Source organism: Lithobates pipiens, unplaced genomic scaffold, assembly GCF_037356315.1.
Source record: "Lithobates pipiens isolate NorthernLeopardFrog02 unplaced genomic scaffold, aLitPip1_a1.2 Scaffold_13, whole genome shotgun sequence".
Taxonomy (NCBI): Eukaryota; Metazoa; Chordata; class Amphibia; order Anura; family Ranidae; genus Lithobates; species Lithobates pipiens.
In genome coordinates this window covers 467,860,942-467,867,996 of record NW_027507718.1, presented here as the reverse complement: position 1 = coordinate 467,867,996, position 7,055 = coordinate 467,860,942, and positions in this window count along the sequence as shown.

The window sequence follows — 7,055 nt, the reverse complement described above, 5'->3', positions numbered from 1 at the left end:
ACGAAAGAAATATAACGAATTAATTCGAATGCATTCGACATGATTCGAAATGATTTCAACCGCATTCGAAATGATTTCAACATGATTCGACATTATTTCAACCGCATTCTAAAATATTTTGTGACCCGACTTTAGGGCCATGTATCTCGGGGTCACTTGGTGCTAGACACTTCAAATTTGAATATGTTGTATTGCTAGTATCATTGCGTTTGCATACCAAAGTTGGGGTTTCTAGCTATAAGTAACCCCGAGATATGTGGCCCCAAAATCGGGTCGCAAAATGTTATTAGTTATTAGAGCAGAGAATGACATTTTGCGACCCGATTTTGGGGCCACATATCTCAGGGTCACTTATAGCTAGAAACCCCAAATTTGGTATGCAAACACAATCCTACTAGCACTACAACATATCCAAATTTGAAGTGTCTAGCATCAAGTGACCCCGAGATACATGGCCCTAAATTCGGGTCACAAAATATTTTCGAATGCGGTTGAAATAATGTTGAATCATGTTGAAATAATTTCGAATGCATTCGAAATTATTTCAACATGATTCGACATTATTTCAACTGCATTCGAAATGATTTCAACATGATTCAACATTATTTCAACCGCATTCGAAAATATTTTGTGACCCGACTTTAGGGCCATGTATCTCGGATATGTTATAGTTCTAGTACTATTGTGTTTGCATACCAAATTTGGGGTTTCTAGCTATAAGTGACCCCGAGATATGTGGCCCCAAACTCGGGTCGCAAAATGTCATTCTCTGCTCTATTAACTATTAACATTTTGCGACCCGATTTTGGGGCCACATATCTCGGGGTCACTTATAGCTAGAAACCCCAAATTTGGTATGCAAACACAATAGTACTAGAACTATAACATATCCAAGTTTGGAGTTTCTAGCACCAAGTGACCCCGAGATACATGGCCCTAAAGTCGGGTCACAAAATATTTTCGAATGTGGTTGAAATAATGTCGAATCATGTTGAAATCATTTCGAATCCGGTAGAAATATTTTCGAATTTCGTTGAAATATTTTCAAATGTGGCCGATTTTTCGAATTCGGTAGAAAACTAAACGAAATCCGAAAACGAATTTAAGGAAGTTAACGAATATAACTAAACGAAATTAATGAATTAACGAATTAAAACGAAACGAAACAAATTTTTTCCTTTTGCACATGTCTAGTTTTTTCTCATCACGCCAGTGGGGCATGATCAGGGATGCATGCACTGTCCTGTCACCGTTTGAGGAGGCCACAAGGATGGTGAGCAGTGACAGTGCATGCATCAGTGACACTGTACCTCTTGTCCACCTCTTGGAGCATACGCTGCGTGGATTAATGGACAGGGCACTTGAGGCAGAACAGAGGCAGGAAAAGGAGGACTTCCTTGCCTCTCAAGGCCCCCTTTATCCAGACAGTGTTCCTGCTGTGCCACCCATCACACAGGAAGAGGATGAGGAGGAGGAGGAGGAGGAGGAGGAGGATGATTGGGTCAGCATGGAAGTGGAGGCTGGCACTCAGCATCAGCAGCAGCAGCAGCAGTCTTGTAGGGATGATTTACAGTCCCAAGAAACCTGTGGACTTGTACGTGGCTGGGAGGAGGTAGTTGCGGATCATGTTGTCCTTAGTGACCCAGAGGACTCCGGACCGAATGCCTCAGCTAACCTACGCTGCATGGCCTCCCTGATCCTGCAAAGCCTGCGGAAGGATCCTCGTATTCTTCGGATCGAGGAGAGGGACCATTACTGGCTGGCCACTCTCCTTGATCCACGGTACAAGGGTAAGGTTGCCGACCTTATCTTGCCATCGCAGAGGGAGCAGAGGATGAGACATCTCCGGGAGGCCTTGCAGAAAGGTCTGTGCAACTCGTTCCCAGAGACTGGGAGGTTACAAACTCCTGGTCCTGGACAACGTGTTGCTGAGGCATCGGTCAGAAGGTAGCGGTGGAGAAGGTGGTCATCTGACCGATGCTTTCAGACAATTTTTTAGTCCGCAGCCCCAAGGTATGATCGGTTCCAGCAACCATCGCCAGCGTCTGATTTACATGGTGCATTAATACCTAGGGGCAAGGTCAGACTTGGACACCTTTCCCACCGAAAATCCTCTGGCTTACTGGGTCTTGAGGATGGATCACTGGCCAGAGCGTGCACAGTATGCAATTGAGCTACTGGCCTGTCCTGCATCCAGCGTTCTTTCGGAACGCACCTTCAGTGCTGCTGGTGGCTTTGTTACCGATCACAGGGTGCGCCTGTCCACCGAATCAGTTGATCGACTGACCTTCATCAAGATGAATCAGTCTTGGATCACCCACAGCTACCAAGCACCTGAAGCTGATGTAACCGAATAATTTTTTTGGAAATATCACATCCCTTCAAGACTGCCTATGCTGATGCTGAGTGACTGTCCTGTTATGTTGATTGTCTATCCTCTTCCTCCTCCGCTGATATGTTGGAAGAACATTTTTGGTTCTGGGTGATGCCATCAGCCCAATTTTTCTGCCCCTGTTTAACAGGGGCGTTTAATTACAATTTTTGATGCAATGCTTTGCAGCAGGGCTAATTCCTGCACTAAAACTAGAGTATATGGGAGAGGTTGCAGTGTCGTGGCACCAGTGCCTAAGGCCCAATTTTTCTGCCCCTGTTTAACAGGGGCGTTTAATTAAAATTTTTGATGCAATGCTTTTCAGCAGGGCTAATTCCTGCACTAAAACTAGAGTATATGGGAGAGGTTACAGTGTCGTGGCACCAGCACCAGTGCCTAAGGCCCAATTTTTCTGCCCCTGTTTAGCAGGGGCGTTTAATTACAATTTTTGATGCAATGCTTTGCAGCAGGGCTAATTCCTGCAATAAAACTAGAGTATATGGGAGAGGTTGCAGTGTGGTGGCACCAGCACCAGTGCCTAAGGCCCAATTTTTCTGCCCCTGTTTAACAGGGACATGTAATTACAATTCTTGATATAATATTTCACAGGAGGGCCCGTTCCTGTGCCCACCCAGAGTAACTGTGAGGACTTATAGTGTTGTGGCACCAGCACCACAACCACCAAAGGTCAATTTTTCTACCACTGTTCAACAATGGCATGTAATTACAATTCTTGATATAATCGTTCACAGCAGGGCGCTCCAGCTCCCACCAAGAGTCACTTTGAGGGCTTACAATGTTGTGGCAAAACCAACACCTTGTTCCGCCATTTCTGCAGAGCATATAGGGCAGGCCCCTACTTTCAAACATCCAACTTACAAACATCTCCTACTTGCAAACGGAAGGAGACAACAGCAAGTGAGATGAAAAAAGACGGACGGCAAAACAAATTATACAGGGGTGATAACCATTCCCTATATTTTCCAAAAAGCTTAAAAATTGTTTTTTTGACTGGAGCTACACTTTAAAAATGTACCAGTTGAAAATTACAAACAGATTCAACTTAACACAACAAACTTACACAGTCCCTGTCTTGTTTGCACCGCCTGTATACTGCTGTTCTAAGTATATAGGGCCTGGGGGCCACACGTATTTCCTTTTTTTAATATGGGTACGGGGTTCCCCTTAATATGCGTACAAGACCTAAAGGGTCTGGTAATGGGCAGGGAGGGCTACCCATGCCATTTTTCTCAATGATTTTCAACCATATTGCAGGAACCAGATATAACATTAAAACCGCAAGCAGTTTTAAATGACGTTATTTCCGTTAAATGTCATTTTGTGCAGGGACTGTTCTAAACACGGGAAACATGTGGCACTTCACAGGCATACTACAGACACCCCCCAGGCATGATATTTAAAGGAATATTTCACCTTTTTTTTTCACTTTAATTCGTCATTAAAATCAGTGCTCCCGCCAAAACGGCTGTTTTTAAAACTTTTTTTTTAATTGACCCATGTCCCCTGGGGCAGGAGCCAGGTCCCCAAACCCTTTTTAGGACAGTATCTTGCATATTAGCTGTTAAAATTAGCACTTTTAATTTCAAACGTTCGAGTCCCATAGACTTCAATGGGGTTCTAACGTTCGTACGAATTTGGGTTCCATTCGAAAGTTCTGGTGCGAACCGAACCGGGGGGTGTTCGGCTCATCCCTATTTGTGAGATACTTTATATAGGTGATCCAGCGCACAGTTGCCTCCCTGTATCAGTAAATAATGCTATGGGGCAGACCTGAAGAGGTTAGTTAATATTTTAAGTATGCTGATCTGTACACCCATGAAAACCGCACGGAATGCTCATACGTGCATCAGGACCCGCATGGATGTATACATGAATGCACTTGGAAATCCATGCAGGTTCATGCAGCAAGATGTATGATGTTGGTTTAAACAGGTTTCCAGCACTTGACTGCATAGAACACCTATGCATTCCGTGCAGGGTTAAGATGACTCTTTACATGGGTGTACAGATCGGTACACCCATGAGAACGAGGCCGTAATACTTGTTCCAAAAACCAAAAAAAATGTGACTATACATTTTATTTGCTGAATCCTCGTTACTATGCACTTCAATTGCTGAATCCTCACAGTTCTCTAGCTAACCCACAGATTGTTCTCTTAGGAACTAAGGAACTCTTAAAGCCCATAAAATAGTGACCCAGAAGGAGTTTAAACAAAAAAGCAGATTTGGCTGCAAAACACACAATGATGTCTTTATGCCTCTAGATGTCCTCAGACTGAGGCCATCTTCTGAGTTTAGGGTGTCACAGACCCGCCATCTGAGGAGGTATCACCATGGCACCTTGCATTCACATACATCATGTCAGCTCTACTCTGCATCATTGAAGACTACCCACCAATGCAGAAGAGGACTCTGCACAACATGTGACTGATTTAAAGATATCCGGAGAAGGTAAGTATATATATAAAAAAACAATAAAACAATACTGCTTGGGAAGCCTCCAGGAGAAGCTGGGGCCACTAAAGTAGGAGGTGCCTTCCGGTCAGGCTTTAATACAGAATTTTAAAAAGCCATAAACTAAGCACTGATGTATTTTTCTTTATGATAATTTGGGCTCTTTAAATACATTAATTTTATGTATTGATATAGAGAATGTGTGGTACCTAAAATATAATAGAAAACATTTCAAAGTTTGAATAGCAGAAAGAGTTAATGTGCATTTATAAGAAAAGACAATCTTGCTAAATGCGCTGAACATTGTCACGGATGCACATTGTATTTTGTCAGTTGGACTGTGTGGGTGTTCTGCCATCTAAGGCACATTGTAAGCATATTATACGGTTTTTCAAAATATCTCAGCTATTTTTCACTTCTATTATTTTTTTATATTCAGTACTTTTAAATGACAATTCCAGGCAACTAGTGAAATCAAGGAGCTACTAATGCTAATGTCAATCTCTTCAAATCCACTGCAGTCAAATCTGAGAAAACCCCACTATATGATTGTAATTTGTTCTCATTAAAATGACATACCTAAAACAATTGATTATTATTATTATTATTATTATTAATAACGATTTATATAGCACCAACAGTTTATGCAGTGCTATATAATGTAGAGGGGGGACAGCACAATTACAGTACAGTTCAATACAGAAGGGACAGGATGGCCCTGCTTGTAGAGCTTACATTGTAAAGAGGGGGTGGTGGTACAAAAGGTAATAGATGCAGGGAATGATTTGATGGGGTTGTTAGTGGGTGTGGGATAGGCTTCTCTGAATAAGTGAGTTTTCAGGGATCTCCTAAAGGTAGACGGGTTAGGGGCTGATCGGATATAACAGGGCAGGGAATGTCAGAGGATGGGAGAGGCTTTGGATAAATTCTGAAAACGAGCATGAGAGGAGGTAACAAGGGAGCTAGAGAGCAGGAGGTCCTGGGAGGAGCGGAGGGGACGATTTGGGTGGTATCTGCAGATGAGCTTGGTGATGTAGCTGGGGTCAATGTTGTGGATGGCCTTGTATGTTAGAACTTAGAATTTAATACGGTGGGGTAGGGGAAGTCATTGAAGGGATTGGCAGAGAGGAGCAGCAGTCACGGATCGGTTAGTGAGGTGTATTAGTCTAGCAGCAGCATTCATAATAGACTGAAAGGGGGATAAGTTGCTTTGTGGTGTCATTAGTCAGGGAGGGCTGAATTCTGGAGATGTTGCAGAGGTTAAGGCAGCAGGATTTAGCCAATGATTGGATGTGGGGGCTGAAGGAGAGGTCAGAGTCAAGGAGGGACCCTGGCATGTGTGGATGGACCAACGGTTGTGCTGTTGATCTTAATGTTAAAGTCATGGGGGGGGGGGGCAGGAAGGAGGAAATATTACAAGCTCAGATTTAGAAAGATTGAGTTTGAGAGAGTAGTGTGACATCAATACAGAGATGTCATTTAGTACGTTTGAGATCCGTGAGGAGATCGAGGGGGTGAGTTGAGGAGTGGAGAGGTCTGGGTGTCATCGGCATAGAGGTGGCATTGGGAGCCATGGGCGGTTATCAACTGACCCAGGGAAGAGGTATAGAGTGAGAATAGGAGGGGCCCAAGGCCTTGGGGTAACCCAACAGAGAGGGGAAGAGGAGTAGAAGAGATGGAGTTGTAGATTACACTAAAAGTACATTGAGATAGGTAGGAAGAGAACCAGGATAAAGAAGAATCACAGAGACCAAAGGAGTGTAGTTTGCTGAGGAGGAGCAGGTGGTCAACTGTGTCGAAGGCAGCAGAGAGGTATAAGAGTATGACTATGGAGTAATGGCCATTGGTTTTAGCAGTTAGTAGGTCATTGGTGATTTTTAGTAGGGCAGGTTCAGTAGAATGTTGTGGATGGAAGCTGGACTGTAGGGGGCCGAGAAGGTTGTTGTCCGTGAGGTAGTGACTCATTCGGTCATGGACAAGGCGGTCGATGAGCTTCGAGGCAAATGGGAGCAGGGAGATGGGTCTTAAGTTTATTAAATTCCATAAGTCATACAAAATATAGGCATGTCAAATGTTTAGCCCTAGGTAAACAAATGCTGTATAAAAGTGTAGCGCTTCTCAGAGAATTTTTAATATACACCAAACATAATTATACCTTCCTTATAAGTGCAAAATGTGTTCAGTGAAAAATCTCACTGTGGAATAGTGC